Genomic DNA, 14,328 nt, shown 5'->3' on the forward strand with positions numbered 1-14,328 from the left:
AACACAGACAATTGGAAGCAGTAAGTACGTCTGTCGGTGCATAAGTACGCGTAAAAGTACTCTTTTTTAATAATGTAATACTTAACATCGGAGATGTTAAATGGGAATTACAAATTGTACCAATAAACTGTACTTTTATTTCTCGATAGTCGAGATATAGTTTAAAAAATACTCTATAGTCCAGACTATTATTTAGGTAGTTCAGTCTATAAAATTATACTTCAGACAATGGTCCTGCCTATAGTTGAGACTATCATTCCGACAATAGTCCAGATAATAGTTCAGAATATAGTCCAGGCTAAAGTCCCTACTTTAGACAAGTCTATAGTCCCGACTATAGACAACACTATAGACAAGACTATAGTCCCGACAATAGACAAGACTATAGTACCGACTATAGACAAGACTATAGTGCTGACTATAGACAAGACTATAGTCTCCACTATAGACAATAATATAGTCCCGACTGTAGACAAAACTATAGTCCCGACTATAGACAAGACTATAATCCCGACTATAGACAAGACTATAGTGCAGACTTTAGACAAGACGATAGTCCCGAATATAGCCAAGACTATAGTCCCGACTATAAACAAAACTATAGTCCCGACTATAGACAAGACTATAGTCCCGACTATAGACAACACTATAGTCCCGACTATTGACAAGACTATAGTCCCGATAATAGGCAAGACTATAGTCCAGAGTTTAGACAAGACTATTGTCCCTATAATAGACAAGACTATAGTGCCGACTATATGTAAGACTATAGTCCCGACTATAGCCAAGACTATAGACAATGCTATAGTCCCGACTATAGACAAGACTATAGTCCCGACTATAGACAAGACTATAGTCCCGAGTATAGACAAGACTATTGTCCCTATAATAGACAAGACTATAGTGCCGACTATAGGTAAGACTATAGTCCCGACTATAGCCAAGACTATAGACAAGACTATAGTCCCGACTATAGACAAGACTATAGTCCCGACTATAGACAAGAACATAGTAGCGACTATAGACAATATTATAGTACCGACTATAGACAAGACTATAATCCCGACTATAGACAACACTATAGTCCCTACTATAGACAATACTATAGTCCCGACTATAGATAATACTATAGTCCCGCCTAAAGACAAGACTATAGTCCCGACTATAGGCAACACTATAATAGTCTTGTCTATATATCAGACTATAGTCCCGATTATAGATAAGACTATAGTCTCGACTATATAGCAGACTATTGTCTCGACTATAGATCAGAATATAATCTCGACTCTAGTTCAGGCTATAGTTTAGACTATAGTCCATAGTATTGTATATAGTTTAGACTGTAGCACGAGCTTCCAAGGAATCGGATATGGAAAAATTGGGTTATTTCGAAAAAATGTTTCCAATGCTATATGGGTTACCGTAACTACATACATAAGTAAATGATAGATCCAATAGTTCTAGGATCGAAATAAGCGCTATTGAAGTCCCTTATTGTATTCAGTTACAAGACTACATTTCAATTGTACAAAATAAAAAAAGTACCAACATAACTGGAAAAGGTACCCAAATATTGCACCTTTTTACACATGCGGGTAAGTACCTTTCTATGATATCGGAAAACTAAACACAAAAATAAATCCCAAGAAGTAGAAAGAGTCAACAGAAGTGTCAAATTTTATGTATTTTATGTGTATGTTCCTTCCGAGGTTTGAATACTTATTAGTTTCTTAAATCATGTAGGGACGGACGGTATATACACTAAGCATTTGTTAGTATTTGTTTGTTGATTTGTAAAATGTGTAATGTGCGTCGTGGTGTAACAAAAACAACACAACTTCATTATCAGGTTTTAGTACATTTCAAAAGGCGCCCTCGCTCTCAGTAGGTGTTTAATTTTCACTTGCATTTTTAAGTATCTTCTTCAACATAAATTCATTGTCTGTTATTTTCATTTTGTTCAAATGAGTTCTGCGTATGGGTTTGTTTGTTCGCTGTGTTATAAAGTCATATTTGATATTTGGCCCAGGGTGATTTTAGTTGTTTTTTGCCTTTTAGTTTTGTTAAATGAATATTTAACGAGTTATTATGTTGTAACTTAATAGGTTCATTTGTTGTTTCTTAAATAGAGGGAGTTTGGGGATTTTTTCTGGAAAATAAAAAGTATTGCGCGTGATGTTAATGATGTCGGTATTTTTTTTTTTTTTTTTTTTTTTTTTTTTTTGTTTGTTATGTCACTTAATGTGTTGCCATAATTACGTCGTGGAGACATTAATTAATATTTATTAATTTATTTTGGCTTCACATTGTGTATTAGAAACAATGATAATTAAGATTTTCCAGTAAATAACAAGACTATTAAACACATATCAATGACCATTCAATAATATATCAATTTCAATTAACTATGATAAAGTGCAATTATTCCAAAGGGTATAGGTCGGAGAAAAACCAACAGAAAATAAATAATAATTAGAGGATTTTTAGGAACATATGTTAAAAATATTGCAGGAATATCAAATATTTTTTCAAATGGAAATAATGTATAAATTTTGAAAGAATTACCAAATATTGAAATAATTAAAACACATACATATGCATCTATGTACATATGCCCATTAAACAATATTTAAAAATAAGTTAGTAAAGGAAAATTAAGCAAAAACAACGAACTGCGCCTCTAGCAGATGGCATGACCATACGTTCTCCACTTGAGGCTTTTCCGATGAAAAAAATCGACCAGAAAATTTAATGCATGTATGCATGAATGATTTCAAAATAATAAAAGTAATTAAAACAATATGTTTTCATAAGCCAAACAAAATCTTTTTAAATAAAATGATTTCTAGTAAATGAAACCTAAAAGTATGCAATAAGCGTGTATAAATTACAATGAAATTTAATACCCTAAAAATATACATTAATTATAGCTACATATGTATGTCAGTGGTAGTTTAAATTGAATTTAAGACGTTGTTAACCATAGATTAAATGATATCAATTTGTTTGTCAAGCTGTCAGTACAGAATTAAAACATTAAAATGGAATTTTTATATTGTAGACACTTTGTCAGCAAAATATTGTCCATTAAAAATTAAGTTTGACTTTTCATTAAACTCCTTTCAACTAAAACTTTTTTAAAACAGTAATGAAATATGAATATTATTTCAATTGCTATGTATTTAGTACATGTTTGCTGTTTATAGTATGACAATGATTGATAATCGTCTAACTCTAAAATTAATATGAATATGTAAATGAATACCATCTAAAACTGGGAGTGCTAATTAAATGACTGCTGGCCGTAGTAATGAATTACATTACATACCAAGTTCATTTTAGTGAAATAATATGTTTTAAGCATTTGAATATATTGGAAGTGTATCATTGATATTGAAAAAAATATGATAGTTAAGAGTTCCTAAGATCCAGACTTGGGGGTTTCCAATTACATTTTAATTTACAAGTACTTTAGAAGTAAGTGTAATTGATGTTTTATTAATAAGAATCACACCTAATTGTAATTGATAAAAAAATAAATAAAGTAATCATTACGTTACCATTACTTAATGTGATCATTCACATTTAAAGAAATTTTCTACAATTTATCTCATCTAAATTGAAATTGGAATTTTGTTATTTTAAGTTTCAATACTTTCAGAGAACTAATTAAAAATTATTAAAACAAAGGCTTAAACTCAGTTTACCTACGCCCTTCTTCGAAATATCGGAATCTAACACTTGAAACAGCTATAAATTTAAAAAATGGACGATAATTTTTTTGGGAAAATTATGTCATAAATTTAAGCAAAATGTAGTAAAAATTAGCCTCCGGTAAGTTAGTGGTTCGTGATCGTGGGTTCGTTTCCCAACAGGCCCGATACCGGATTTGATGTATGTTTATAAATCCTCCTTTCAAACTAACTAACTAACTATCTATCTAACTAACTACTAACTAACTAACTAACTAACTACTACTAACTAACTAACTAACTAACTAACTAACTAACTAACTAACTACTAACTAACTAACTAACTAACTAACTAACTAACTAACTAACTAACTAACTAACTAACTAACTAACTAACTAACTAACTAACTAACTAACTAACTAACTAACTAACTAACTAACTAACTAACTAACTAACTAACTACTAACTAACTAACTAACTAACTAACTAACTAACTAACTAACTAACTAACTAACTACTAACTAACTAACTACTAACTAACTAACTAACTAACTAACTACTAACTAACTAACTAACTAACTAACTAACTAACTAACTAACTAACTAACTAACTAACTAACTAACTAACTAACTAACTAACTAACTAACTAACTAACTAACTAACTAACTAACTACTAACTAACTAACTAACTAACTAACTAACTAACTAACTAACTACTAACTAACTACTAACTAACTAACTAACTAACTAACTAACTAACTAACTAACTAACTAACTAACTAACTAACTAACTAACTACTAACTAACTAACTAACTAACTAACTAACTACTAACTAACTAACTAACTAACTAACTAACTAACTAACTAACTAACTAACTAACTAACTAACTAACTAACTAACTAACTAACTAACTAACTAACTAACTAACTAACTAACTAACTAACTACTAACTAACTAACTAACTAACTAACTAACTAACTAACTAACTAACTAACTAACTAACTAACTAACTAACTAACTAACTAACTAACTAACTAACTAACTAACTAACTAACTAACTAACTAACTAACTAACTAACTAACTAACTAACTAACTAACTAACTAACTAACTAACTAACTAACTAACTAACTAACTAACTAACTAACTAACTAACTAACTAACTACTAACTAACTAACTAACTAACTAACTAACTAACTAACTAACTAACTAACTAACTAACTAACTAACTAACTAACTAACTAACTAACTAACTAACTAACTAACTAACTAACTAACTAACTAACTAACTAACTAACTAACTAACTAACTAACTAACTAACTAACTAACTAACTAACTAACTAACTAACTAACTAACTAACTAACTAACTAACTAACTTAACTAACTAACTAACTAACTAACTAACTAACTAACTAACTAACTAACTAACTAACTAACTAACTAACTAACTAACTACTAACTAACTAACTAACTAACTACTAACTAACTAACTAACTAACTAACTAACTAACTAACTAACTAACTAACTAACTAACTAACTAACTAACTAACTAACTAACTAATTAACTAACTAACTAACTAACTAACTAACTAACTACCTAACTAACTAACTTACTTACTAACTAACTAACTAACTAACTAACTGACCGACTAGTAAAAATTTCAGTTGTTGTAAATTTTTGGATGGCATGTAAGGACCCCAATGGAATAAAGGTCGATGAAAGTCAAGAGATTCGATTTTCAGACGACATAAAAGATTTTATAAAAAAAATTTCTTCTGGTGTGATGATGAAATCCTAAGACCAACTTCCGATTCATTGGAACTCAATCCTTCAGTAATATTCATTTTGCTCTCTAAATTAAGAAATTTATTAACCTGTTATTTTCAAACATTTGAAAGTTATGTTTTCGCAATTTCAATTCCATATAAATTTCGAACCTGTATGTTATTTATAAAACGTGTAAATACCGGGTATCCCAACTATATGAATTTTAAAAAATAATTTTGAAATATTTTGGAATATGTTTTAAATTACTTACACTATTGAAACTTATAAATAAATCACTTTTATTTATTAAACCTGTTCGCTTACCTAAAAAGAGAAAGAAAACAAAAACCAAAATTATTATAAATTAAATTTTAAATTATTTGCTTAGTCGTTCGTGCAGACTTTTTGCTCTTAGTAGCATCATTGTCTTAAAATAATAATTGAATATTAATGACACTGGTATGAAAATCCAATAAATTGCATGTTTTTTTATGTTTGACAAATAGTTTAATGAAATTTTAATTTTATATTAAGTCTATTTTATTTTATAGAAAATAATTCTATAAAAAAGCAAAAGTTTTTAAATAATTACATACATAAAAAGGTCGCAACTCCACACAATAATTTATTAAAAAAAAATAACTATAAAAAAACCAAAATAACGTAAATCATTTATTTCCTTCAAGCAGTCATAAATAATCATTACAATGCATTATATTGCATTTGCACTTTTGTTGCATTGTGTGGCTTTTTTACTCGACCAAGGAGAAGTAATGACCTCCTACATGTAGAAAATACATTAAAGCCCTCACAGCCACATAGCTACATCATATAAACTAAGAATATAATGATGATTAAACAGACTATTTGTACAAATAACAAAAAAAAAAAAAACTATGTACAAAGTACCTACACCAAGAAGTCTCTTGGTCTTGGAGGAGAAAAAAGGTACTTAAAGCCAGACAAAAATATAAACTCATCAATGTAAAAAATAAATAAACATTAAACAATACTCAACATTGCTTTTTGTTGTTTTTTTTTATTTTCTTTTAGATTCAATTGTAAATTGAACAATATTAATCTGATGGCTGAAGCAGTCCGTAGTTTAAAGTAGCTGCATTTAAAGGCACCATAGAGTAGATAAAAAATTGTTTGCAAAAAAAAAACTAAATAAAAAACGCATGAAGAATAAGAAACAATTGCCATGAGAGTCCAGCCATGTGATGTTTTAAATGTTTGCTGCTCACATACGAGTAGAATTGTTTTTTTTTTTTAAAGAATTATTGTTTAAATAAATGAAAATAAACATGAAAAACATACTAAATTTAAAGAGGGGCGGTGTCTACTGTTTGGTACTGTAATAATGATAATAATTTACAAAACCGTAATGTAGCCGTTGGTCTACGTCAAACTGACATTTAAGTAGAATTTTCTTTGTAGACAATAGTTATGTGGCAGTGTTTATTGTTGTGATCGGCTCAAAGAGAATTTACTAAATTATAAAGTTACCGATTTGCTGAATAAAAAAAATGTTAATCCTTAAACGAATCCTTTAATAGCTAAAGTTCTACAATATTTAAGATTTTTATATAAAATTCGACTTTAGAAGAAATAGGCTCAATGTCGAATATTGTTGCCAATTTGCTTGCTTTTAAAAAATTCATGTTGTGCCTTAGCAGCTAACAGTACCGAGCACAGGTTTATGATTTCATTGACAGAATGGATGATGATGCCGACCACCGGTTTATTTTATTATTGACAGACTTTTAAGAATATGTAATCATATTTATTGAAGTTTTGCAATTACGTAAGATAAAACAAGAAAGTATAGTCGAGCATGGCCGACCATATGATACCCTACACAAGTTATGAATATTAAATGTGATCTATTTTTCATAATAAAGCATTTATCTTGAATATTACTTTCATTCCGATTTATTTAAGCAATTTATTGACGAAAAACTAATTTTCTAAAAGAGGCTTTATATGGGGGATAGGAGCAAATGTGAACGGATCCCGATAAAATGGACTGAATAGATTTATATTTATATAATATTTGTCGGTGATAAATTTCATTGCAATAACAGTGTTAATAAGTAAATTGCGGATATTCAAGTCACTTTCCGAAGGGGGGCTTTGTATGGGGGCTAGAGTCAAATGAAATCCGATCATTTCGAAATTCGGCAAGGTATTTAAGGCTTGTATAAAATTTAATTGTGCGAACTATTATTGAGATACATTTATATTATATATAATTATGAACTCAAAAGACCTTTTTGGGGGGGTCCAGTTATATGGGGGCAAGGTGAAATAATGGACCGATTTTAACCATTTTCAATAGGCTTCGTTCTTGTTATCTTGAAAATTAATCTTGAAAATTGCGATCTGTACTTTGATAACAACGTTTACATGGACCCACGGACGGTCGGATGGACATCGTTAAATCGACCCTTTCCACTATAGTGGTATAGGATATAAAAATAAGTGAAAATATTCCCAGCAAAAACTTGGTAAAGACTTGCAATTGTAACCACTTACCTATTAACATACTTCTCAATGACTACTACATATGGTTCTGATTAGATGGAAGTACTTTAATATACTTTCTAATTCAGTCAGAAATTCCTTTATCAGATCGCTAAAATTTTATATAATTTTAGAGGTGTTTAAAGTACAATTCTGAGTAGACGCTTAATGCACTTTTTACTAAACTTTGAACTAGACTAATGCATTTTCTATGAATCAATGTTTTGGGCCAATGGAATATTCTGTAGTATAGTCCAGTCTTTCAAGTAGTCTACTGTCAAGTCTATAGACCATTATATTGTCTAATTTACAGATTACTCTATGTATTAGTCTTTGGACTAGAATACGGACAATTCTACAGACTAGATAACTACTATAGATTACTACTAACTACTCTGACGCCCAATCTATAGAGTATTATGGACTTAGACTTGATTTGATACAATCGGAATCAAAAAAGTGAAATTTTAATGCAGTTTTGTACAATTTTAAAATTCCGTTTGTCATCCCTGTTTCCGGCTGAATGTATTCTTTTATGTCACTGATATATACGTACATATTTTAATGAACTGTAATGTACGAGCGAACATTCATTGATATGATACTGAATTTTACACGCAAAAAAAAAATTAAAAAAATTAATAAAAATAATGTGCATTATTAAAAATAATCTTCGACGTTTTCAAAAAACAGTTAATCTTTGATGTGAATAAAAATTCAACGTTACTAGTTTTTTTTTTTTTTGCTAAAATCTGTTCTATTTTAAGGTTGAATATCCATCTTTTGATACATTGTAAGAGTTTAAAGAAGTAATTACAGGTTAATTTTATCGATATATTAATCTTGGACTGATTTCCTCCATATTATTTTAAAAATTGCGATCTAATTTTTTATTACACAATTTTTATACCAGGCTTGGTGGATGTCACCAATTACATTAAAAGTAATTGTAGTTTAGGTTTTACCCCAAAAAATATCTGTAATTGAATTACATACAATTACTCGTAATTGCATAAGCAGAACCTATTAGTTTGTATATTACATTTACAAACACATTACATTTAGTAATTATTGATACTTCAATTACAAGTAATAGCAATTGGTAGTTTCCATATATGTAATTGTAGTTGCTTATTGCAGCATTACTTATAATTGAATTTGATCCTATAATGAATTACGAAATATAATCTAAACGTGATATGAACAGATAAAAGAATTTGACTTTAACCAAAGAGTAATACCAAGGAATATTTATTACAAGAATACGCATCTCGACGCGGGTTGTTATGAATTACACGTATTCTTTATGTGTTACAACCCGCTATTGAAAATGTATCTTGTATGCTGAACACAAACAAATCATTAAGTATAAATTATGTAACTAATTATGTAATTTATGATTAGAAAACAGTTTTACGTTTGAGTTTCAGAGAACTAGACAATTTGGACAGCCTTTAAAAAATGTATTATTTTTTAAATTTCTCTAAGTGTAAACTGTAAAAGTACATACATATTTAAAATCATGACTTGACTATGTTGAGTTTCTATGTGTAAATATACATACATAAGTTTGTATTTTTATGCTCGCCTGTCGCTGTAAACACTTCCCATATTTACTGCGTCAATTTTGCACTTTGTTCTCGGTTGTTTAGTGGGAGAGCTGTTTAATGGTAGCAGCAAAAACGACAGCCAAACACAAAATACAAATCTCATGTAATCAAGTGCAAGTAGTAGTAGTTCCCTTGTCATTTTTACATTTTTTCTACACAAATGGGGGGTATGAAAATGTTTATATACTACTGTTACAAGATATCTGTACAAAGCATCCCTAAAGATCCCCTCCTACGACTCCCTTCTAGTGTTTATGTTATTGTTGGCACTAGTCCCTTTAAAATGTACAGAAAGTTGGAAAACGTCTGACTGCTTTTTTCATTTTGTTTTTTTTTTTTTTGCCTTGAATAACTGAGTGACGCTAACATGATTGCGGCATCAATGCGTTTCTTTTTTTTTTTTTGGTTTTTCCTTCTTCTATGGGGTTTCTCTTTAGTTAAGTTCATTTCTTCTAGTATTTTGTTTGTTTTCAATTTCGATTTGTAATAAGTTTTATTTTTTCTATTTATTTTTTTATTTCTTTATCTAGTGACCAGACTTTTGTATTGCTTTAGTTTTTTATATATGTAGCTTTTGTATTAAGTTCGTGCAAATAACCAAATGGAAATTGTTAAAGGCCAGTTATCTAATCAGTTAAGGGTCACGTAGTTTTAGTATAATTTACTTTTCATATTTTTTTATATTTTTCATACAATTTATTTTTAATATTAAAAATGCATAAAATCCTAAACAAATTTCATAAATTTTGCGTTTTTTTTTTAGTTATAAACTATGCAATAGTTTTTTTTTAAAATTTATCCCTAAAATATGCATTGCTTTTTTGTGGGTTTTTATTCGAAAAGTTTTCAAGTTATATTTATCCTTAAGGTATGCAATATTTCTTATTAGCATATTGTCTATGGTGTTTTTCCAAGGGAAATTATTCAAATCTACTACAAGGCTACTAACATATTAGAATACATTTTGTTGCCCGAACTTTTTACCAGACACTCCCATAACATTATTTATAAAATCTATAGGGGAGTTTGAAACCTCATTTGTGTGAAAATTTAAAAACGATAAAAATTTTTGGAAGTTAGTTGAAAATCCTTCAATTTTAAGTTAAAAAAGAAGTAAGAATGAATAGTCGGGCATGGTCGACCATATGATACCCTACACCAGTGAGTATATTAAAAATGTGGATTATTTTTCTAGTAATAAAGCATTTTACCTTAATTTCGAAATATTTTAACAATTTGTTGCCAAAAAAAATTATTTTCTGAAAGAGGGATTATATGGGGACAAAGGTAAATGTGGTCCTATCCGTATAAATTTTGGTAGAGAGATTTACGATGACATTAAAGATATTTATACAGAATTTCATATCGATACTATTGTTTAAAGGCGAATTTTCACCTTCAAGTAATTTGGTGAAGGGGACTTTGTATGGGGGCTAGGGTCAAATGAGGCCCGATCATTACGGCAGTATCATTTAAAGTTATATAAAACCAAGATTTGACTATCATCATCAAATTATCTTGTAAATTGCGACCAGTAGCGTGCGCACAAGATTTACATGGACACACAGACGGACAGACAGACAGACGGACATAGTTTAATCCACTCAGAAAGTGATCCTGAGCCGATTGGTATACTTTGAGGTGGGTGTAGAGTATAAATACTCTATGAGAAAAACACATACTAGTTAGGGTTTATTTTAAATTCACATTGCTGATGTGCAAAATAAAAACACATTAATTGTATTTTTGAAAATATTTACCTGATGCTATTGGCATTTGTTCAATATTTGACTAAATAACAATTTGTCTTTTTTTTTCTTATATTCTATACTTATTTATGTTAAAAATACACAAATTCTTTTATTTTTATAGAAAAAATTTCTTCGTCAACATTTTTTACGATTATGTCATTTTTGTTATTTTATAATTCTATTATACAATTAGTGTTTGTATTTAACAATAATGAGCCAAGAGATACATATGTATTGGTAAATTGTTTGCCGAAAAAAAACAAATAGATAATTATTTGTAACAATGTTTTGATGAGAAATTTTAAAGATTTTCTTATAACTCAATGTATTTTCTTTAAATATTCAACTTGAAAGTTTGTGCAAATTTGCGCAAAATGATTTAAGAAATCTCTTTTTTAATACCCATTTGTCCTTTCATTGATATTTTTGTAATCCTTTTAAAATATTGAATATTCACAGCAATACCAGCATCTTTCAGTTTACAATTTAAATATTACAAAATGACAACTATAAATGCTCTTTTAAAAACACATTACAATTAAACATATAACTTTGTCAGCTTAAATTCACAACTGGAAGTCAATTATTTAAATTATTCAATTACGTTTTCTTTTTTTTTCACTTTTCCTCTAGTAAAAACTTACATAATAATTAAAGTATTTAATATTTAATAACATTTTCGTTAATTTAACTTGGCTATGTCAAAATTCCCGTTCGTCGTCTTTAAAAAAAATTATATGAGTTATAATCAAATTTAACAACAACATAATTTATTACATGTTCACATCAGTTTTAAAACATTTATATTTGTATTTAAAACTCTTTTTTTCACTTCAAGTCAGGTAAGGCGTAAAGTATTCAAGTTTATTTATTGCTTAAAGTAAGAAAAGCCAAATAAATTCATAAAGAGGGAAAAAATGCGAAAAATCAAACTGAAAACTATAATGAAAAGAAACTTTATTTTATAATTTACGCATGGCAGAGTCTTTTGGGACACATGCACTTGCTGCTGCAACATACTGCTGGCGGTTTTTCATTTGCCTCGGTTAAACTGTTTGCAGAATGACAAAACATTTTAAGACAAATTGCCAATAAGGGTAAGGAATGTGCAATGTGGGGGCCAAACATATACAAATTCAAATCATACTATCAGAGCTGTATCAGGGACTTGAACACTTTAAATTACAAACTTTTAAGTAGGGTGTTCATTGGTCATTTAATTGATTTTTAATATTACACACAATGTAACGCAGGGATTGATTACTCTGTGTTCATATACTGTAAAAACTAGAACAGTTCACTATCGGTACAAAAATCTAGATTCCTAATAATTTGTATTCTCCTTTAGTTTAGTTCTTCAATTAATATTTTGCTTAATTTGATCATCTTTTTAATTGATTTTGTGATCGAATTCTAATTACATTGTCTATTTTATAAAACGTATAGCTTAATATATTTTTTTAATTCATTCAATTAATGTTTGATACATTCAATTAAACAACTTATTAAACATTTTTAAAATAGACAATTACATTGTCTATTTTATAAAACGTATAGCTTAATATATTTTTTTAATTCATTCAATTAATGTTTGATACATTCAATTAAACAACTTATTAAACATTTTTCAATTAAAATTTCAAGTTTATGAAATGAGAATGGATTTTAATTATTACAGTTGAGAGTAATTGATAATTTCGTTAAGAGTTTCAATTTTGGAAATTTCTATCATAATTTTTTTTCTCTGTAAAATTTTATAAAAAATTAAAAAATCATAAAAATCAAAAATCATAACCAAACAGGAAATTGCCCTTAAAAACATAATTAAACAAATTAATGGAAATTTCCAGCATACGTGGGCCACCTCAGTTTGATCTTTTTAACGGCTCAAATTGCAATTCAGCAAGTCTGCAGTGTTTGACAGCCAACTAGTTTTTCTTCTACATTTCAACGCATCATTGGCAGCGTACACAGTGCAGGTAGTGAAACCAACAGTCTCAGGGTCCAACCAAGCAACAACCAACATTATGCGTAATAGACACAAAAATGCAATTAAATTTTCATTAAAGTAAAATGCACAAAATCTCTAGTAAAATGTTTCAATAATGCGTCTGCGGTTTTTTCCCACTTCTTGCCAATAGTTATACTGTTGATTTAGGAAGTATCGACCAGAGGAGACTAACTAGTGTACGTATGTATGTGTTTAAAGTTGCTTGTTTTATGATTTAACATTTTTTCCAACATGTGTTAAAATTGCTTAAAGCAGTAGTTTAAGACTATTAACAGATTTAGTAAAAAGATAGATAGATTGAATAGATCGATGGATGGATGAATGTATAAACGAATGGTTGGATAGGATAAGTGGTTAAGTGGCTAGTTAAGTCACATGATAAATAGACTCCTGTTTTGTATGTATGTACTAGTTATGATGGTGAAAAAACAAATTTAAAGTTTATACAGAAAATAATGAAATAAATTATTTGGCAATAAATCACCGTTTGTCTAGTGTTTTTTTTTTTTTGGGTATTAAAATTGATCATTTAATAGATTTCAATTTAATTAGGAACTAGGAAATTTCACTTTATAAGCAAATTAATAAATAAATAATATTTTTTACTAGTTACCCATCAAAAATTTACAATGTAAAGTAAGGATTTATAAAGCTATTGAAAATATTTTCACTACTTATACATTGGAGTTTTAACATAGCTAAGACATTGGAGCCAAGTACTTACCATGCTCCCTTAAAATAAGTATTTAAATAAGTACTTATAAAGAGGGAGTTAAAGAGTTGTTGCAAGCAAGCGATTAAATTTGATGTGCATATAAAATGGCGAAACTCGAAAAAAGGATAATTATTAGAATACTTAAAAATATGTAGTAGTCATTGAAAAGTAAGTTGTTGAGTAAGTACAAGTCATAAACAGTTTTATGCTGATATATTTTCATCCTTTTAATTGAACAATTGCTTTAA

This window comes from Lucilia sericata, unplaced genomic scaffold (genome assembly GCF_015586225.1).
Source record: "Lucilia sericata isolate MDLA Ls3-8-SP2 unplaced genomic scaffold, ASM1558622v1 Contig000082F_arrow, whole genome shotgun sequence".
NCBI classification, from domain to species: Eukaryota; Metazoa; Arthropoda; class Insecta; order Diptera; family Calliphoridae; genus Lucilia; species Lucilia sericata.